Source organism: Antechinus flavipes, chromosome 3 (assembly GCF_016432865.1).
Source record: "Antechinus flavipes isolate AdamAnt ecotype Samford, QLD, Australia chromosome 3, AdamAnt_v2, whole genome shotgun sequence".
NCBI classification, from domain to species: domain Eukaryota; kingdom Metazoa; phylum Chordata; class Mammalia; order Dasyuromorphia; family Dasyuridae; genus Antechinus; species Antechinus flavipes.
In genome coordinates, this window is record NC_067400.1 from 577,411,457 (window position 1) to 577,426,983 (window position 15,527).

Consider the following 15,527-nt stretch of genomic DNA (forward strand, 5'->3'; position numbering starts at 1 on the left):
TCTTATATAAGACTCCATCCTCCTTAAATGTGCTAATTATAATTGATTGTTGTCCAGTCATTTTCAGTCCTGCCCAAATCTTCATGACCTCCATTTGGTGTTTTCTTGGTAAAGACACTGGAGTGGTTTACCATTTCCTTCTCTAACTCATTTTACAGATGAGGAAATTGAGGCAAACAGGGTTAAGTGACTCACCTAGGCTTACACAACGAGAGAATGTCTAAGGTGTCAATATCCTTATCTAGGATCTTATCAGAGTGGAAGACAGCAGAATTAGCACATCCCTTATTCAGGAATTAGTGTCCACATTAAAGCTGTCTATAATATAAATTCGCAGCTCTCCTGTTGACTAGAGGACATTAAGAGTTCTAGGTCTTTTTCACACATACTATTACAAAGCTATGCCTCTGCCATCTTATACACATATGGTTGGTTTTTTATTTGCTCTTTTTATTATTTGTTTTTTTAGTGAGGCAATTGGGGTTAAGTGCCTTGCCCAGTGTCATATACCTAGTCACCACCTCGCTGTGCCCATATGGCTGATTTTTTTTTTAAACCAAGCTTAGTACTCTATATTTGTCCCTTTGAGATTCTATCTTTTTAGATTTCAATTTGTAAAATCTTTTCAGATCCTGATTTTGTTACTTCAATATATCCTCTTCCACAAATTTGATAAGTCTGACATCTGTGTCTTCTTTCAGATCATTGATAAAAGTGGACAAGAACATTGGACTATTCCTCCTACTCTGCTGCATGTGAAATCAGTGGATGATCCAGTCAAGATGTGTTTTTCTACTAAAAGCTATAACTCTGCTTCCATAACAGTCTCTTCAACTTCCAATTAATTTGTTGTTTCAAACCAATTCTTGAATAAGGATATAAATGGAAAGAAAATAACTTAGAAATCAGTTACAAATAAAAATTCTCTCCTTGCAGTTGATAAGAACACATCCTAATCTAGTGATCCAGAGACTTTGTTGCTAAATGTCTTGTATTATTTTTCTAATAGGGCCTCCCATAAGAAATAAGCCTGAGATGACCTTAAATTGATTTTAAATAAATTGAATATTCTATATTAAATGCCTACTTTGGGTATAGGGCTCAAAAATCCATCATCAAATGGCCAGCTAGGCTAGATAGCCAAGCTAAGCTGGTCTTCAGTGAGCAGAGTCTATCTGTACTCCAACTTTTTGAGCTTAGTTAGATTAGCATAGGCCATAGTTACCCCCAAAACCTGATCAAACATTGAAACAGGACTTCAGTGAAGATATAAGGACAGGTAGTTGATGAATAGATCTGAGTTCAAATCTAGCCTCATACATTTTTTAAGTTGTGTGACTCTGGGCAAGTCACTTCACTCTGTTTGCTTCAGTCTTCCTTTCTGTAAAATGGGCATAACAATAGAACTTACATTATTGTGAGGATAAAATTAGATAATTGTAAAGCCCTTTGCAAAGCTTAAAATGATATGTAACTTCTAGCTGTTGTTTTTACCAAATATTGAAAGAATCAAAGAAAGGTAATGTTCTCTTCTCTAAAATATAATAGTTCTCTGGGAGCAGGTTTCTTGGAGGGGCTTCTGGAGGCAGCCTTAGTTTCAGTTCAGTATAATAATCACCTGAAATGCAGCCAGCTGTTAAAGTTCAGATCCTTTATTGTCTCCTTCAAAATAGCCCTGTTAGTTTTCTTAGAGGCCTATCTCTCTCCTTGGTTCCGAGAGCTCTTGCCACTTGTCCTTTGCCTCTGCCAACTTCATCCTCTAGCTCCCTCTGAATCCAAAGCCTCCAGCCGGTGGAAAAATGAAATGAATCTGACTCTTCCTCCAAGAGTAGGATTGTGGATTCTCTGTGACTTGTGAATCTCCCAGTCTCTTCTAGTTAAGGCTCCTAGCTTATATATGCCCTCTAAAAGTGTGAACTCTAATGTGTGAACTCTCTTAAAGGTGTGAACTCTAAAGGTGTGAACTAAGTACATAAGCATTGTCTCTATCAATTGGACTTAGCACCTTGTTTCAAGTTCTGGCCCATAACAATCCTCCATGGGCAATTTATGAAGACATGGACAAAAAGTATATAGGATGAAAAGATACACCCACACCCACATATGCATATGTATATATGTGTGTGTGTGTGTGTGTGTGTGTGTGTGTGTGTATGTGTGTTCATCCCATTATAGGAAGTATGAGATCAGATCTATCAGACAACAAGTTAATAAGTTTTTAAGTGCTTACTGTATACCATGCAATAGATACAAGGAAAGTCAAATACAGTCTTTGCCCTCAAAAAGTTCACCATCTAATAAAGGAGGCAACATAAAAATAAATAGGTGCATGTAAAAGTACTGTATAGAGTGTATGGAAGGTAATTCTAGAGGGGACGTAGCTAGGCGAACCAGGAAAGGTGGGGTTTAAATTGTCTTTTTTTTTTTTAATTTAATTTTCAGTTCTGAATTCTCTCCCTTCCACCCCCACCCCCACCTCATTCACAAAGAAAAAAAAAAGAAAAAGAAAACCCAATTTGAACATAAACAGTCAAATAAAACACATTTCCGCATTAACTGTGCCCCTCCTCCCCCAAATATGTTTTAATCTACACTCTGAATTCATCAACTCTGTCAGGATGATGGATAGAATATTTTATCACGGATCCTTAGGAACTCTAATCAATGTAATAAATAATCACAATTCCAAAATGTTTATCTTTACAGTGTTGATTTTATGATATAAATTGTTTTTTCTAGTTCTGCTTTCAATTCATCAGTTCATACAAGTCTTTCCAGGTTTTTCTGAAACCATCCCCTTCATCATTTGTTATAGCACAATAGTATTATACCATATTCATATATAATGATTTGTTAAGACATCCCCCAATTAATAGCCACACTCTCAGTTTCCAATACCCTACCACCATGAAAAAAAACTGCTATGTTATTTTCCTCTTTTTTGGATCTACATGGGGTATAAACTCAGTAGAAGCATTTCTGGGTCAAAGATTATACATAATTTAATAGTTTTTTTTTTTTAAACACAGTTCCAAATTGAATTCCAGAATGCTGGGCCAGTTCATAGCTCTATCAATAATACATTAATGTACCTGTTTTCCAATAAAACCCTCTAGCATTTTTGTCAACTTTCCAAAGTTATTTTAATTTGCATTTTTATAATGTAATATAATTTTTTTCACTCAGCTATTGATAGCTTGGAATTCTTCCTCTTACAATTGTCTCTACATGTGCTTTGATCATTTATCAATTGGGGAATGGCTCTTTTTTTATATAAAATTGATTCAGTTATCTTTATACATATCTTAAAATGAGACCTTTATTGGAGAAACTTATCACCAAGATTTTCCCCAATTTCTTGCTGCTTTTCTAAGTTTAGCTATATATTTGAATCTAGTGGTTATAGGGAGCCACTGAAGTATTTTGAGTATGAGAGTTTATTGGAGTAGGTGGGTACTTTGATTTTTTCAATTCTTCATGTGAATCTAGATGAATGGAAGGATGTTGGTACCCTTAACAGTAATAGCAAAGTTCAGAAGAAGGGAGGGTTTTGGGGAAAAGATAATGAGATTTGTTCTAATCATGTTGAGTTTGAGGTGGCCAGAAGACATCCAGTTCAAAATATCTAACAGGCAGCTGGTTATGCAGCATTGGATTGCAGAAAAGAGATTAGGATGGGATTTCTAGTTATGGGAATCATTTGAATGTAGATAGATGATAATGAATACATGAGAGTTGATGAGATCACCAAGTGAGAGAAAATAAATAAGAGAAGTTCCAGATCAGTGCCTTGGTGTTTACTCATATTTAGTGAGTATAACATGGATAAAGATTCTAGTAAAGATATAAAGAAATAGTGACACAATTAGGAAGAGAGTGAAGAAAAAAAAAGTCAGAAAAAGGCAGAAAGGGATGTATACATAGTGAAGATTAAAAGCAGATATTGCTCAACAAATGCTGTAGAGAGATAAAAGATGAGAATTGACATCAAAGTACTCTTATATTCAAATTCCCCTTTCCCAATAAACTCCAGTCAGACATCAATATGCTCTGGTAGATGAAAAATATAGAGAAATATTGAGATGAAATAGGACATAGTCTCTTCCTTCATGGAGTTTATAATCTTGTAGGATTTAATCTCCATCCAACCACATGAATATTGTTGCTGAGTGGTTCATATAAATGGAAGAAGATTACAGATCCTCCTGATATCTGTGACTAATTTCTCAGTAAAGTGTAACCCTATCTGATACAAAAGCAATCATTTCAGCCTTTCAGTTGTGCCTGGCAGCTTTGTGCTGATGACTCTCACAAGTTTCTCACTTATCTCTATTCCGTATAGAGTGATTGGTCAGAAGTGTCATCCATGAATTCTGTCAATAGTGATTCAAGGGGAATTAATAACAATGGGAATTGTATTCCTTGCCCATTTTCCTCATTTTTTCTTGTTTAATATTTATAGCAGTTTTGTAGTCTTGAATTCTTTCCAGTAATTTTTCTTCCATTTTTTCCTTTAGCTGTGACAAACACCAATTTTGTTTTGCTTCAATTAATTCATATTCTTTCTTCCATTTTTCTAGTTCTGCCTTAGGTTAGTTTTATGCTATATGACTTCTCAATCCCTACAGCTACTGGATCAAAATTGATGCCAAAACTGTTTTCTACCTGGATAGCTACACAATTCTTTGATTTTTCTAACCAATTTTGTTTTTAAGGTTTTGTGACTTTTTTTTTTTATTCTTTTGGAACATGCCTTTTCCAGAATCACATTTTTCTTTCTCAGATTTTTTTTTTAGATTTCACTTCTCCTATTGCCATTTTATGTACAATTACAAACTTCTTGAGAGTAGGGTTCATATCTTATTTTTTGGCACCTGGTATAGCAAGTGGGACATGCAACAAATGTTTACAGAAAAAAAAATCCAACTTTTAGAAGATTACTTTGGATCTTCAATGATGTGCCCATTTTTATTTCTTTCCCAGTGCTATGTATTTCCCCAACATTATCTGCACATGCTTTAGAATATATTTCTTTTACTTATGCACATAACCAGTCCTCATCATCAGAAAATAAAATGAATGAATTCTTTGCCTATATTTATTTCAAGGGATCTGGGATCTCTATGATGGAGCATTCTCTCCAGTGTTACATGTCATAACCTATCCATGTTTTCTCATGTTGCCTCACTATTTATTGATGGAACTTCCCAATTCTAAATTGTTTTTTGATTGTAGACATAGCTCAGTTATCACGGGAGCTACGAAATATTTTCTAGGTCTGATTGTTGTTTTTCATTTATTTTTCAATCATCCCTGACTCTTTGCAACCCCATTTGGGGTTTTCTTGGCCAAATTATATTCTTTTTTCCTGCTCATTTTACAAAGGGGAAATTGAGATAAACAGGAGTAAATAGTTTGCCCATGGTCACACAGTTAGTGTCTGAGGGTAGATTTTTAACTCAGGAAGATATCTTCCTGATTCCAACCCTGGTACTCTAGCCACTATGCAACCCAGCTCTGACTAGATAGAGATAAATCAGTAAAAACAGTGGGCAAGAATTCTGAAGAAATCCAAAAGTGAAATTGTCAAGTTATTGGTTTATTTAAACTTTCTTTTTATAAATGACCTGGAAAAGGAAGTACCCATGAAATTTTTCAGTCTACAAAAAACATTAACTTTCTCTAAGGAGTAAAACAACCAATTAATGGAGATAAACTTGGAAAAGATCTCATTAAAATGTATGAGGAAGATGAAAAATAGTAAATGAGCATAAGAAAAATAGGGAAATATAATTATGGAAAAACAACTCAAATGATTCTCCTAGAAAGATGGCCTCTAATCTATCAGTTATATCCTAGTAAAGAAATCTTAGTTATTGAATATCATTGCCTGAAATATCAGCCATTGGGCTTTTTGGTCAAAACATCACAAAAAAGGCTAGTTGTTGCTCAACAAGCCCTTATTCAGAGTTCTATGCATTTAGGGTTCTATGCAGCACCACAAAGTATATTGAAAACAAAATAAAAATATCAACAGATCCTTGTTAAAAATAGAATAGCTATACTTCAATTCCACTTGCAATTCTGGTTAGCAAACAAAAGGCAAGATGAGGGGAGAAAAGGGAAGAAAAAAAGAGCTTGAGAAGGGCATCTAAAATGAACTAGGGGATGCAAGACCAACTTGTAGGAGACGGAACAAAACACTGGGGACTTTTTAGTATGGGAAAGAAGAGACTGGTTTCAAATATAATCAAGCTTATAAAATAATATAACAAGCTATGAATATGGTGAATGTGATATCCCAGGGTTTGGTGAGCCAATCTAATTTAAACTAAGTGATGCCCTTCAAAGACTGAAAGAAATAAATGTAAGATGAATACAAGAAAATGAGAGGTAATATGACATTGTGGACAGAGTCATCCTTGGAGTCAAGATGTCTTTAGCTCAGATGTTCCCTATCCTGCCCTTGACACATAAAGGCTACATTTTACTGGGCAAGTCATTAGCTTCTTGGTTCCCCCTCCAAAATTCCCTAAAACCATAAATTACAGATCAAGTGTATTTGTGCATTGGTTGATTGAAAGAATTTATTTGTTGGAAGTTCCCTATGCCAATGGAATAGATTTTGTTTTTAAAAAGAAAGAAAATATTGTACATGTTGACTAGTTGATTTAATGGAAATGGTTAGAAATTATAAAGGCTGAAGACAGAAATAACTACAGAGATCAACTATTATAACAAATATTTGACCAAAAATTCCCTCTACAACACCTCCAATTAATGTTCATCTAGTCTCTGCTTGAAAACCTCCAGTGTAAGGGAATCCACTGCCTCTCAAGACCAGGCCCACATCACTTTTGGATGACTCTAATTATTAGGAAATTTTTCTTTACATTATCAATTTGTCTCTCTTTAAGTTGCTGTTCCTATGAGAACAGATCAAATTTTCCATTCATATGAAACTCTTTCAAATGTTTAAAGATATCATATGATCATATTCTCCCACATCTTTTCTTTTTCAAGCTAAATATCCTGCAATTTCTTCAACTGATTCTTATGACATGTTTATTTGCCCTTTTTCCATTCTAATTGTTTTTCTTCTGGATATATTCTAGCTTCCTATGCTTTTCCTAAAATATGGTGCCCAGAACTGAATACAATTTTCCATGTAAAAACATATCAAAATTATTATCATCCTTATTCTAGAAATTTGCTCATAACGCAGTCTAGTATATATATATATATATATATATATATATATATAGAGAGAGAGAGAGAGAGAGAGAGAGAGAGAGAGAGAGAGAGAGAGAGAGAGCTTCTATAACTCATTGTTGAATTATTGAATTTGTGATCCGTTAAAATCTCCAAATCTTTTTTTTTCACAGAACTATTATTTGTTCATCCTATTTTTGTGAAATTGATATAACCCAAGTGATTTGGTCCCAATAATCTAGCCCATGATCCAATGTGTTAGCTATTCCTCTCTGTTTTGGGCTAACTGGAAACCTTACAAGTAAAAACCTTCTTTGGTTTCATTCACATCAGTGATAAAAATGCCTGGTCTTGAGAGGCAGTGGATTCCCTTACACTGGAGGTTTTCAAGCAGAGACTAGATGAACATTGATTGGAGATGTTGTAGAGAGAATTTTTGGTCAAATATTTGTTATAATAGTTGATCTATGTAGTTATTTCTGTCTTCAGCCTTTATAATTTCTAAGGACAGATTCATGAGGCACTCTCAAAGAATTCCACCAAGTTGGTCTTGACCCTTTAATGACTATACTTTGGGTTTAGTCCCATCTAGTCCTAAGTAACCTAATTGCTTCATTCTCTGGCATATATCAATCCATCTTGTCCAAAAGAAGAGCCCAAGGCACTAGGTGCGATAAATACTTTGATGAAATCTAAGTATATAACATCTGCTGCTTTCCCTGGTCTCCCAATCTAGTTACCCTGTCAAAAAAGGAAATAAGCTTACTCTGGCATGATTTGTTGTTGATGAAAACATGCTGCTTTTTAGTGATCATTGCTTTCATTTCTAAGATTCAAAAACATCTCTTAATACTGTTCTCTAGAATTTTTTCAAGAATTAAAAGCTCACCAGACTCAAGCTGGGAGATTTTACCTCCTTGCTTTTTTAAAAATAAATATCAAATTTGCCCTTTATCAGGTCTAAAGCACTTCTGTTTCCACAGGTTTTTCACAGATCAATAACAGAAGCTGAACAATTATATCCCCTATTTCAATTCCCAGGGATATACAGGTGACTTGAATTCTTTGAAGGCAAACAGATGTTGCCTTAATTTCTCCCTACTTCTTGGTGGTATAAAACAGACAACCCAGACAGAAGGAGAGATTAGATGAGTTGGAAAACATGGTGTGAATATATGAGAGTATATAATTATATAAGAGTAAAAGTTATTCCCCAAAAGATAAGTTGTCAAAGGATTACTTCCCTTCCTTTTACTCATTGCTCCTTTGAACTTTGTCCTGCCAAAAATGAAAAAATTAAACTATACTTAATGATACAAAGACTGCTTACTCTAATAGCATTTGCAACCCTTCAGCAGAAAAATATACAACCAACAGTCCTCTACTTTTTTACCAAGAGAAGAGAAATATGTTTCATCAGCTCCCTCTGGAAACAATCCTGGTCATGTGGGCAACTTCAGTTCAGGTGCTTCCAGTGACATTTATTATATTACTGTTGTCACTGCAAGTTTTATTCTCTTGTGTTTGCTTTCTATTCTCTGCATTAATTTATGTGCCTTTCCACATTTATTAGTTATCTCTTACAAGACATTATATTAGTATATTTGCATACCATAATTTATTCAGTCATTCTCCAATTGCTGGACACCCATTTTCTTTCCTTTTTTTTTTGTTCCCACAAAAATGCTGTTAAGAATTTTACATTTTTATTTTAATAATTTGTTTTTATATCACCTTCATTTTCTGTGAGACTGTAGTCTCTCCTAACCACCTTCTAGAGAGCTTCACTTATAAGAATTTTTAAAAGTTGAGTAAAAATAACCTACATATCAAAAAAAAGATCTGACATTATACATACAGTGTTGTTTCAAGTCCAGAATCTCCCATTTATGCAAAGAATTGGGGAAGTCATCATCTCATATATCTCCTTTGATGCCAAGCTTGGTCATTATAACTCATAACATTTTTTTTGTTACTGTCTTTCTTTCCACATTGGTGTAGTCATTATTTTTACTCTTTTTTTTCTGGCCCAGCTTATTTCACTTTACATCAGTTTACATGTTTTTCCATGTTTTCCCATATTCATCATATTCATGATTTTCTAAAACATGACACTATTCCAGTACATTCATATACAAGATTTACTTAGTCATTCTCCAATCAACGAATACCTACTTTGTTTCCAGTTTTCTGCCACCACAAAAGTGCTCCTATTAATATTTTGGTTTATATGAGAGTCTTTCTTTGTCCTTGATATATGAGGGATACATGCCTAAAAGTGAGATCAAAGGGTATGAACAATTAGTAACCTTCCTCACATAATTCCAAATTGTATCATAGAGCAGTTGCACCAACAATAGTCTACCAATAATAGATTGGCAATCTTGTGTTCTCACAGCCCCTTCAGTGGCATTTTAGTGTTTTATCAGTTATAAATTTGATGGAGATGTGGTGAAATCTCAGAATTGGCTGTTACTTGCATTTGCTATTAATAATTTGGAATTTTTTAATATGGTTGTGGATGGTTTGCAAGTCTTCTCGGGAAATCTATTTATGTCCTTTGACAAGTTATCTTTTGGGGAATAATTTTTACTCTTACATAATTGTATATTATTATACATGCACACCATGTTTGTAATCTGTTTCCCAGCTATTCAATTAATATCTTCTTCTTCTCCTTGTCTGTTTTATATCTTGATAACAAAATCACTTCTTTTTCTCCCTCCCTTGATTCTCTTTACATGTACTCCCCACACTATTTTTCATCTTGGATTATAGGATTTCTTCACATGAATATTTCTTCTTAACATACAATTCATGAAAATTTCTATCCTTTTTAGTCTGACTAAAGTTAAAAGGATTTAAATAGATTAATATGTGATTGAGTCACAGTGAATAATTAAGAAAAATGTTAGTTTCAAAAGCATATTCATAACTTCTTGAGAAAAAAGTCATAAAGGGCCTCTAAGCTTCATATCTGGGTCCTGTAAAAGATAGAACCCTGAGCTAAAAGGATTACACCCCCCCCCCCATTTTTCTCTTCATTTTCTTGTTTGTGGTTTGTTTATCCCCCCTCGTGTATGGATTACTGAGCTGATTAATTCTTTAAAAAAAAAAAAAAACAACAAGAATCAAATAAAATCAATATTTTCATATATAAAAAAGAACACAAAAAGAGGATTGCACATGAAACTGAAACATTGTAGACAGTGCCAATCACAAATAGGAAGAACCAAATAGGTGAAGAATGCCCCAAAACATATTACCTTGTTTGCGATTACATTTGGGAGATTAACTCATTAAATTAGACTATTACCTTTGATGTCATGTACTACTTGCTTTCCTTTTAAAATACCTATCCAACATGTAGCTTTCAAACCTGTCCTGCTTGTTTATATTTCCTCCTGGCCTTCCTCCTGATTTCTTCTATGCATTTAAAAAATGTTTTGGTGACCCTCTTTTCTTTTCTGTCAATCCTATCACTAACATTCCTCTCTCCCTTAAATTCTTCTTCCTAACACTGAAACAGAAAAAGGAAAAACAACAACTTTGCAACAATAATCAATGTCAAGTAAAACAAGCACATGGTGACCATATCTAAAAGTGCCAGTCTTATTCTGTACCTTGAATCAATTACCTCTCTATTAGGAGATATAGTAGGCTACATCATCATTCTTCTGGAACAATGGTTGGTCATTGCGTTGTTCAGAATTAAGAATTTCAAGGTTGGTTTTCTTCAAAATGTTGTTATTATATAAGTTGTTCTTCTGGTTCTGCTCATTTGACTCTGCATCAGTAAATATAAATCTTGTCATATCTCTCTGAAAATGTCCCTTTTTAAATTTTCATGGCACTATAATATTCCATCATATTTATATGTCATAATTTGTTCAGCTATTTCTCATTTGTTCACAGTTCTTTGCCACTCTACAAATATTTATTTATTTATGTATATATATACACATATTTCTTCTTACAAGTGTTCATGGATTAGGAGCACCTGAAGAGCCAAGTAGGTATAGAATTGCTTGGGACCTGCACTTGGGTGATCAGTTCTTTGAGTTAGACCATCAGTATCTATTTTTTGGACAACACTACAAGTAGACAATGAGCTAGATTTAGAATTGAATAACAGGATAAAAGCAGCCTGACTCACTTTGGAAAACTGTACAGAAATTAAATGATCCCAAGCTACTTCCTCACACAAAGGCCTATCTTTTAAAACCAATATTTTTTTGGTAATGCAACATGTCCATGAATCACTGAACACTTCCATTTAAGAAGAATCAAAATCGCAAATAACACAAAAGATAATGGAAAGACATATGGTTACTATGAGTAAACTGTAAGAAATAAGCAACTTTGATTTCTGCATAAGAATAGACATACTAAAATTATGTATGGCCTAAAAAGAAGGTAAGATAACTATATATAGTTATATATATTATTATATATTATATCTATCTATCTATCTATATAGAAAAGCAATAGATAATAAATAGATGAAAGCCCTAGAACTATACTTATCCATGAAATATTAACAAAGATGAAAAGCTGTAGCATGTTGGATCCTATGCAAATTTTATGAAAATTTGTGAAAATGTATGAAAGAGAGGCAGCTAGGTGGTGCAGTGGATAGAGTACCAACCCTGAAGTCAGGAGAACCTGAGTTTAAATCTGGCCTCAGCCACTTAATACTTTCTGGCAAATCACTTAACCCCAACTGCTTCAGCAAAAAAAGAAAGAAAGAAAATTATGGAAAGAACTAGAAAAGAATCTCACAGCAATTTTCACCAATGGAATAAAAGCCCAGACCAGTGACATTACATATGCATTAGTATATCAAAATTAGTTCTTTTTTTTTTTTCTAAAGGTAGATGAGCTAATTGAATATAAATAGGAGAAATAACATTGTATCATGAGTTGAGATTTCTTGGTTCTAGCTGTGTCTCCTTAGGCAAGTTACTATATCTCTCAGGGCTGCAGTTTCTCCATTTGTCAAATGAGCCTGCAAGAGAGGACTCAATAGCACCTGTCGTAAAATTCTGTGATGCTATGAAATCCCAACTCCATAGTAGTGAGTGTAAAATATATTTGGCTAGGAGTAGAAAAAAGGGTCCCACAGCCTATTCTGCCACTGATTCACTCTGTGACACAGGCCAATTCACTTAACATCTCTGAGAAATTTTTTCTTTATCTGTAAAACGTGGGGAGGGAGATTCCAAATAAAATGACAAAAGTCTCTTTCAGCTTTAACATCACATGATACTATTTATTTGCTATGATTTTTCTTTATCAGAAACAAAATTTTCCTTCCCTAAATGTAGATTGGATAACTTTTGAGAATGAGAACCTAGTACTGTCATCATTGATGGCAGATTTTCTGTCTTCTGTTCCTATTCTCTAAGTTTAAAAGAGGTTCTTCTATTCTGGCCCTTGTCCTATCTTCATATCTCTCAACTAGAAAGTCAAACACATATTATTTGGTACTTGAAAGACAGAACAGAAGTGGTCTTGTTCAATAAAAGTTTGATAATTAATATAAGCATAAAAAAGAAAGACATGTTTATCAAAAGTCTTCAATAAGGTCATAAAGGAAATTCCATTTAGGTTTTAGCAAATTTGAAGTTCAAGGTATATTGAAATGTAAAGGGTAAAATCTTTCAGTTATAAAGGAAGCATTTCATACTTTAGAAGGGGTTTGAGGTTTGAATATCTCAACTACATCTGAAAACACCAACAAAGACAGTGAGCTTACTGTAGGACTGTAGGTCTTCATATCTTTGTTACTAGCCATTCCACTGTATCAGGTCCCCAAAAAGAAGTAGATAAGTCCAGTGACAAGACATAGATCAGGGACAACTGGAGATGGCCTAGACACAGTGGGAAATCAAATCCTTAATAATGTTTGTTTCTTGATTATTATTGGAAAATACAATATGTAGCTCTTATCCCTCAATATGTATGCATCTATGGATAGACTTTAGAAATAGATAATGTATCAGACCTAGAATTGAACAGAAGAGAATTTTTATTCCTTCTGTTTCCCAAAAGGCAATCTGGGCTATTGAATTGCCTTTGGGAAATTGCAAAGTTCTTTAAAATTGTTTTATTGATATCTTTTGTTTTAGAAATCAACTTCATTTCTCAAAATATCATAACCCTCTCTTAAAAAAGGACATTTATTATAACAAAGAATAAAAAGGAGAAAAAAGTTTAGTCATGTTGTGTTTTTTTTAATGACCCTCAAAGTTTTCCATGAAACAAAGGCTTACCTTTTTAATATCAAAATTCTTCCAGTGTCATTGTATAGTTTCAAGTCATGGAATACTTAATTCTCCAAATAAATTAAGTTGATACCCACCCAAAGAGCAATGGTACATGGTAGATATATGTATGTAGCAACACATTATAAAAAATGAATTAGGAAGAAGCTGTATAAAAGATATCATCAAATAAACATCTGAATGAAAAAACCTGATGGGTTGTCAACCTGGCTAGAGCAAGTAATAACCAAAGAATACCCCATGTTCTCTGATGATATCATTATTATTTCAAGAGGAAGCAAACAAAGTCCATAGCATATTGAGTATACCCCTGGAGTGAATTCATGGGAGGACATGAATAGGAGGTTATGTGCTATTCTAGATGGATTATTATCTTAAATACTGAAAGGAATACCCAAAATGATAAGATCACAGATCTACATGAAGCTATCTATTCTCTCCCCCAAATATCACTTCATTCATTCTCCATTCAAAGACCATTCCTGGATCACTCCACTGGTTAAGTGCCATAGAATATAGATTTTTGCATAACTTTACAATAACAATGATAATGATGATGATGATACTAGTATTTATATAACTTTAAAGTTTGTAGAACACTTTAAAATATTATGTTATTTTATCCTCATAAACTCAAAGAAATGAACCCCATTTTACAAATGAGGAAACTGACACAGAATATCTTGGCCAGGGTCATGTAGCTATTATTTGAGGCAGTTATGAACTCAAGGTTTTGGATTCTTAGTCCAACATCCAATTCATTGCACCACCTACCTGCTCTCCAATAACTTCTCTGAAGGTATTCACGGCACAGTCAGTTTCATAGACTCAAAACAATTATTAAATTAGATAAATTGTGGTATAGTTATGAAGTGATCCAACTATTCTGGAGAACAATTTGGAACTGCCCCAAAGGGCTATAAAATCATACATACCTTTGACCCAGCAATACTAGGTCTGTATTTCTTTGGTCCAAAAAAAAAAAAAAAAAAAAAAGAAAGGGAACCTGTAGAGGGCTGGAACTCTGGAGAAGTATATATATATATTTTAATAGCTTTTTATTTACAAGTTATATGTATGGGTAATTTTACAGCATTGACAATTGCCAAACCTTTTGTTCTAATTTTTCCCTTCTTTCCCCCCACCCCTTCCCCTAGATGGCAGGATGACCAGTAGATGTTAAATATATTAAAATATAAATTAGACACACAATAAGTATACATGACCAAACCATTATTTTGCTGTACAAAAAGAATCGGACTCTAAAATTTTGTACAATTAGCCGGTGAAGGAAATCCAAAATGCAGGCAGGCAAAAATAGAGGGATTGGGATTGGGAATTCAATGTAATGGTTCTTAGTCATCTCCCAGAGTTTTTTTGCTGGGCATAGCTGGTTCAGTTCATTACTGCTCCATTGGAACTGATTTGGTTCAGCTCATTGCTGAGGATGGCCAGGTCCATCAGAATTGGTCATCATATAGTATTGTTGTTGAAGTATATAATGATCTCCTTGTCCTGCTCATTTCACTCAGCATCAGTTCATGTAAGTCTCTCTAGACTTTCTGAAATCATCCTGTTGGTCATTTCTTACCGAACAATAATATTCCATAATATTCATATACCACAATTTATTCAGCCATTCTCCAATTGATGGGCATCTACTGGAGAAGTATACTTGAAACAAAGTGTTAATTCAGTGGAACTGATGAGATGATGGGTCTCTAATTCACACATATACTTAGTACTTAGTATGGTGATGTAATGGTTCTCTAGTTCACACATATTCAGTATGCTATAATGATGTAATTGTACTAAGGTACTTAAGAGCTGAGAAGGATTGGAAATGAGATATTCTATTTTTAACCATCTTCCTAGTGGCTCTCCTGCCTCCTCCACTAAAATCAAGACTGGGCCAGAATAAAGACTCTAGATTCTATGCTTGACCATTCTCATGGTGTCTATTCTGCTGAGACCAAGGCCCATCTGAAGGACCTCCAGAAAGCTAGCCCAGACATTACACAACCTATA